This window comes from Schistocerca gregaria, chromosome 1 (genome assembly GCF_023897955.1).
Source record: "Schistocerca gregaria isolate iqSchGreg1 chromosome 1, iqSchGreg1.2, whole genome shotgun sequence".
NCBI classification, from domain to species: Eukaryota; Metazoa; Arthropoda; class Insecta; order Orthoptera; family Acrididae; genus Schistocerca; species Schistocerca gregaria.
The window spans coordinates 486,860,044-486,867,532 of NC_064920.1; positions in this window are offsets into that span (position 1 = coordinate 486,860,044).

Here is a 7,489-nt window from a genome sequence, read left to right on the forward strand (position 1 = left end):
TTTACTACTATAGTTACTAAGGTGAAGCGCGCAACATTCTGTTTTGGTAAAATCTGAGCATAGTCGCCATTTGTTATTATAATCGTTCAACTGTACCAAGTCCGTCGTCAGAATGCATTCTTATTCCTGTAGATGTTCGGTTTTTACTGTTACTCCCATGTCGTCATCATGGAATGAAGACGTTAGCACCATGACATACACATGAAGCTTGAGCAGAAGAGGAGCGAATACTGAGTCTTAGGGTAACAGAATAACTTAGTAGCTTTTGTGCTGTGATTTTTTATCACTTTCACTTTGAGTATACTAAGCTATAAACAGGGAATCTTTTTATTAGCTTCAGCATGACTTAATCTAGCAAACCTGCAATCAGGGTCTAGAATACAACCGTTGTTTTTGAGAGGAGTCCGTTTTAAGTCCTATATTTAACAACAGCATAATATTTAAAGAACTAAGTACAGAGACAAGCTAAATCAGTAATAGATGAGGAATTGCCGACTTTAGGAAAACAGGTTACGCCACTGATTACTAAACATTCTAGAGACAAGTAAAGTGGCCCATATCTCAACAGGTATTTCTTTCCGGAGTGTGCTTAGAGGACCTTTCCTAGCTTTGACCTGTAAAACAGGTGGTATATTTTCGTCGAACGAGATACCTCCTAATCGGGCTCCACCATAGAAACATCCCAAAGGAATCCCGGCTGTGGTGACGAGATTCCGCGGTTAGCGCGAACAATATTAGGCCAGCCTATTCTAAACAGCAGCATGCGGCCGAACAGCAGGCTGGGATCCGTTAACACGGCAGCGAGTACACCTTGCGGCCCCGCCCACCGAACGCTGGCTCGGCGCGCCGGTTTTCGCACGCGGAACGCCCAGGAATCGGCGGCTCCTCGCGCTCGCGGAGAACACAGAGCAGCAGAACACAACAGGCGGCGCGGAGGGTCGCCATTGTACCGCGGGCGGGGCACAGAGTGCCGGAAAAAATCCATTTATCTTGCATTATGCCCCGCGCCGCGCCGTACGTGTTAAATAGGCGTGCGGAATAGGACGCGAGCCTTTAATAAACAAAAATCGTCGCTCCCTCCTAGGCGCGCGGAACTCGCCGCCGAATAAGAGAGATCGCGGCCGGAGGGTGACCGACGAGCGGGAATAATAAATAAATATCGGCGCGAGTCACGCGCCCGCGGCCAGGGCGTGTCCTAATTACGGCACAATACGGGGGCGTCGCCAGCGCCGCCTGATGCGAGGTGGCGAAGCGTTAAATTACAATCGGCGCGGGCGCAGGCGCGGACGCGCGCGTTTTCAATTAAAACAATCGGCTCGGCGGCCGCGAGGAAGAAGCGCGTGAAGTAATCGCGGCGACGGGCGCGACACCTCAGCTGTGGCGCGCGCCACCTGGCGCCTTTGTCTCGCCGCTAATTGAATTTGGGCCGTTTGTCGCGTTCCTCCCGCTGATTTACGCGGCCTTCGGCAGCTGCCGGGCTTACGGACGCGCGCCGAGGGCACTTCACCGACTACTCTGTACCTCTCTCCCCTTACACCTCCAGTCGCCGACACAGACTTCCTTCCAAAGGTCCAGCCGTAAAGACGCAGGCGCTGATCCGACCAGAGAAGGGAGTCTGTGGCGGGAGGCGGGGTGTCACGGGGGTCATGACCTCACCACCTTCTAAGAACATTTAACTAAAAGCTTTCGTACACTGATGAGGCGAAACATTTTAGAAACATGAAACCCTCTCCCTGCTGTTGATGTGTATACACGTTCTGTTAGCCGGTTCCCATGGTGCTGTTGACGTGTATACGGGCGCCGCTTGGGTTTTCCTACAGCGATAGTAAAAGTTTCAAGCATTTTTTATACAACATATGTGCCTCATCGCGTGCTGTCATTTGCCAAAATATCTTTTCGATATGTTGAATCGTTTATGATATTGTAACACCCCACCCATCACTTATCTGGTTTTGGCGTGTGTTCACCCCAGCTAACTGACTAACAGATCAACAGAGAGTGCTAAACTGCCGCAATATCGGATAACGCAAAGAAAGTAATACAGCCCCGTGACTCCTGATTGAAGTGCGGTGGCAGTGTTGACATTAATTGATACAGAATTGATCTCTTTTATTCAAAATAGATGCACATTGATGTTATATTCAGCTATTGAACACCAGATGCAAATGTTGAACATAAAATTACTTAAGAAAGTGACTTGGGATTTCAACTACTTGATTGAAAACAGATGCAGTCGATTACCACAAATTTATTTTAACTCACGGCCTTCAATCATCACATTACATGACTCTCCTAAGATGCAGTGGGATTAAATTGCGTTTACGTGGAATAAAGTGCAATAAATCAAAATTAATTCCTATCAACTGACCCAGGAGTAATGTGAAGTGCGAGAAGAATTCTACAATACTCGGCTCATGAAGCCCTCATGGAAACTTTGCTGACATGAACCAAGAAATTAATCAGTGGCCTAGCTCAAGCCAGAGCAGGCGCAATATCGCCGAATTCAGCATGGCGGGGCGTCACCGTTGTGCGGACGTCGGCCGACCTCGTGGTGCTGCAAGGCTCCTAGCTATCTTGTTCAGTACATAGCTGAACGAAAACTTTCTGTCTCCAAGCTCAATCGTTCCATTTGCTAAGTCCTAAACTGCAGAGATGCTCACTCTCTATCAGCAAGCTGAGTAAAGAACGCCACGTCTGCACTCTAGGCAAGCTAGGAACAGAAAAAAACCTCTCCCAAGGCTTCTGCCAGTCCGCTTTTCACCTCGGTTTCCCCTCCAGCAAAATCACTTACGCCAATTGCAGCGCAAGTCGCGTTAATTATGCGTCGCTTCCCAGCGCTGACTGATGCCTCCTCCGGGAAGTGAACAAATGCCACAAAATTTCCCTTCCTCTGAACTTTTGCTATTTAGCTCCTCCCAGGCAACCCATCAAGATTAGCATCTGCATAAAACAACAATTTTTCCGAAATTCTGACTCCCAGGAGAGTACTTCAAATTCCTTGGTCCTACATTCCCGTTGGAGGCTGGCATATTTCATTCTGTCGCTCTTCACCTGATTTACTTAAGACTCTGCAGACCGTGAATTCAGCATGAAGTTGCTATAGCCATGAACATGCATATTTCAGCTTTGCGGGGCTTTCATGCATGTTTCACTGAAAATGGGATGACGGACATTTATCAACAGGTGTACAAGTTCTCCGTCTGCTTCCCAGTACACCAGCATGGGGTCAACCACACCCTCACTGTCACTCATCTTAAGGCAGCTGGAGGCCGCGCCCCGTTACCGCTTTCTCAGAGTTTGAGCAGCCCTAAGCTGCCTATTGTCACTTCCCTTCACCGCTCCCCAGCCACGCGCCGCCACCCTGCTGTGGTCAACTCTGAATACTTCCCTGGGATAAACTAACCTCCCGTAAATTGACGCGTTTCCAAGTTTTGACGTCGTGTGAAATACTTTAAAACCATCACCCAACATAAATTATTACAATACATCCATACTATACCCTCTACAAGATGCATTGTGCCTTGTCAGTCATTTTTATTCAGCCCTACTGTTCGCTCAACGTAAGTTCGGTGATCTTTAATGACTTCATGTAAGGTGCATGGTTCTTGCCATCTTACAATATGTGACGATTGTTATGACCACATGATTCAGGATGCAGAATGATGTTAATTGAAGCATTGTTGGTGACTTTCTGTCAGATGCAAAACTCAATAATTCGAGAACGGAATTAGGTATCATTCTGTTCTCAAAAATAGTTCAAATGGCTCTGAGCACTATGGGACTTAACATCTGAGGTCATCAGCCCATAGAACTTAGAACTGCTTAAACCTAACCACCCTAAAGACATCACTCACATCCATGCCTGAGGCAGGATTCGAACCTGCGACCGTAGCAGTCGCGCGGTTCCGGACTGAAGCGCCGAGAACCGCTTGGCCATCGCGGCCGGTGGTTCTGTTCTCAATTTTTAATAAAATTTCGATGTCGTATTTACATTTCCTTCATGGTAAGATATGAGCTAAAATCAAACATACACTAAGTTTACGCAAAGTGTTTTTACCTCTTCAAAATCTTTAAAACTTTGCAAATGTTTTACTTAATTTGATGCAGTGCAGTACCCATGAAATATAATAGAAAAAAGTCAGTCCTTTGTCGATCGAAGATATCAGACTGTGAAAGTGTAAAAATCTAATTTTTTTCAGCCAATAATTTTCCAAACATTGGAGGCTGAGTGTTTCATATCGACTAGAATTCCTTCCCTCAGCACAGGAGCCAGCAGTCGGCTAGCAGTACAACCATAACAAAAGCCACCCACAGCACGGAATGCGGAGAGCACACCTGTAGCAGCGAAAAGACGTCGGTCCAACCTTAGTTCTGTGCGTGATGGATTCGACAAGTTCTTGGTACATTTCCGGATACCTTAGCGCAGGTCACGTCATTCCTGTAAATTACCGGCTGTTGGTTTGTTGGCGCGGAGCTAGAGCTCAATAGCATGAGAGATGTGTTTCATTGGGTTAATATCAGACGAATTTGGTATCATTGATATCAAAGTGAGTTCACTACAACCTTCAAACCACTGCAGCATATTAATGGCCCTGTGACATGTACATTTATGCTACTGCAAAAGTCATCGTCAACAAGAAAAAAATCAAGGATGGAGGAGTGAAAGTGATCCGCAACAATGCTCACCTAGTCCACAGACATCACGGATCGTTTAATTACTACCATAGGTCGCATGGATACACAGTGGATCTCCTTCATAGGGTAATACTGTCCCCACCGGTCTACGTCCTTGGTGCAGTGCATGTTTTGAGCAGCAGTCCGCTTGGATGGCGGCATACGGTGACACGACCATCGACCTGTGTGATGTCTAGAAGGTCTGCGTTCTCGATTCCCTGGACAAACATACAAACAAATCGTATTAATGAGTTTTATTACAAACAGAACATTGCAATACTTAACTTTTGCAATTACACTGATGTGTCGCAAGCAAAGGCGACTTACGAAATAAGCAATCTTCTTCAGTACTGACATTTCCCGAGCCTGTGATACATAGAGAGTACAAGCGAAGTAACTAGAGGTGACGCTGCTATAGAACTGGGTAATCTTGATGCTGCGATTGAACTGGGGCTGTCACCGGTCGGTCGCGGCGCTTATGTCCTCTTCACATAGGGGCCGCTGCTGTCGCGTTGTCCGCATGGAGGGAGGGCTAGTCAGCGTGCGATTGCCTGACTTCTTCTCACAGCCTTCTCTTCTCCATCGTTCCCGACTGGCGTGCCGGCCCTTGACTTTACCGTAGCGGTCGCGCGGTTCCAGACTGTAGCGTCTAGAACCGCTCGGCCACCCCGGCGTTTAGGATGAACTTTACACCCGTGCCATTGACTACATATGCATAATTCAAATATATATCAAAGTAACTGAACATATTTAACACATATTTGTACACATATTTCGCATGTATCTCTAGCAAAGTTCGCCTTGCAGTTTCATTTTCGAAGAGCTCAAACTTTATGACTTCATATTTAGTGAACTGTGAGCTGTACAATGGCATTAATTTTACATGTGCATTCTGTGGTATATGTGGCTACTGTCTGCGAAATGTATTGTGAATAGAATTAGTAGTAACGAGGTAATAAATTAAAACTTCAAGCATGATGCGACAATTTTCATGCGCCTCTGTATTTCACATCACGTCTCCTGAACTATGTGTCATTCAATGATATATTTTTGTAGATACATTCCGTAACAGATGTGGGTACTGTCTTCGAAAATTGTTGCGAATAGAGTTAGTAGCAAAGAAGTAACAAATTTAAACGTCATGTATGATGCGCCAGTTTTTCTCGCATCTCAGTGTTTACGACGTCATATCTCTCGAAGTATGAGACACAAAAAGATCTCATTTTCCTGGTATGTTCAGTGGCATATGTCAATAACTTCTGAAAAATGTATCTCAAAAGCAGTTAGTGGTAAAGAAATAATGTATTGAAACTCTAGGCTCCATGCAGCAGTTTCACTGCACGAACTGTGCAAATGTAGTAAGCAATAACCTTTTTTCCTTTCATCTTTTGTTGGGGTTGTCAGCGACAAACATTCTTAAAGATTTTACATTTACAAGATGGCTTACAACGTGCTGTTGAGAAGAGATCTCCACCATTCGTACTCTTACGGATTTATGGACAGTATTGGAGGATTCATGGTGTCAGTTCCTTCTAGCAATACTTCAGACATTAGTCGAGTCCATGCCACGTCGTGTTGCGGTTCTTCTGCGTGCCCGCGGGGGCCATGCACGAAATTAGTCAGGTGTATCAGTTTCTTAAACTCTTCAGTGTACGTTCCCATAGTTTTAATCTTTAAGTATAAAGTAATAAAAACTTTATTTGTTCAGAGATTCTCGTGAAATTAAATTATGCTTGTATTTTTGTATAGGTGTATAACCATAAGCTGTCATATGCCTTTGACAATTAATCTTTGTAGAGCTATGAAGTAAATGTTATTATGGAGTTTTTAATGTGCGGTTTGTCATAAGCACCCCTTGTTCCGCAGCCAGTGCGATCCGTGGGTACGATGCTCCCATGTCCCTCATGCCAAAGATCCGAGCATATTCACAGTCCAAAAGGTGGTGATAAACTGCGTGTGCACATTATCTGACCCTGTTGTGTTTCACTGTTCACCTGAAATTTTTCAGTAACGTTAGATGCTTCCAATAGCCACCAATTACTCAGGAGCAAATTAGTTAACCATTGTTGCATTTGCCGCCACTCCCAGAAAATTTTATTTTTCTCAGTTATTGCCGACAATTTATATAAAGGCAAAGGCCAGGAACAGTCTGGCGATTCCTGTCGTTGTGCTGGTGTTGAGTTATGTCAGCCTTCAGTGCCTGCTCTGTGAGATGACAAACTGTGTGCCCACCACTTCAGGCGCAAGTACTGAAGCCCACCTTGTGTGACAGATGTTTAGACCAGGGTGTGGTAGTGCTCTGCCATCAATGTCGAGACTGAAAATGATGGGCACTTGGCCTGGTCTAAGGCATCATCTGTGCTCGTCAAGACAATATGAGGCAGCCCTTTTATAAGGGCCAATCCAAGGATGTCTGGTTGGAAGCGAGTTGTTGAATATGTCGTGGGGTTGTGGGGGACGCGATAAAAAGCGTCTACGTTTTTGATGTATTGGAGCAGTTATGTTTCGCAATCATTAGTGAGACAAGTATTCCAAGTAACGCGCTTCCTGATGAAGATTTTCCCAGCGGGCAGAAGAACGAATTACTTGTCAAAGGGCCCCAGTATGCCTTTTGGTGGGTGATATGGTGCTAGAAACCTGATACAACCACGAGATGTGTTAACAATAATGGCAATGGCTTCTATCGATCGTAGTGCAAAAAGTTGTGTCTAATGGTGGGCAAGAGACGTAAGCACATAGAGAACAGTTCTTGCCAATGGCCATGGGGCTACCTGTCCACTGTCAGAAGTAGTTGGTCGCACTTACATGCTCACTG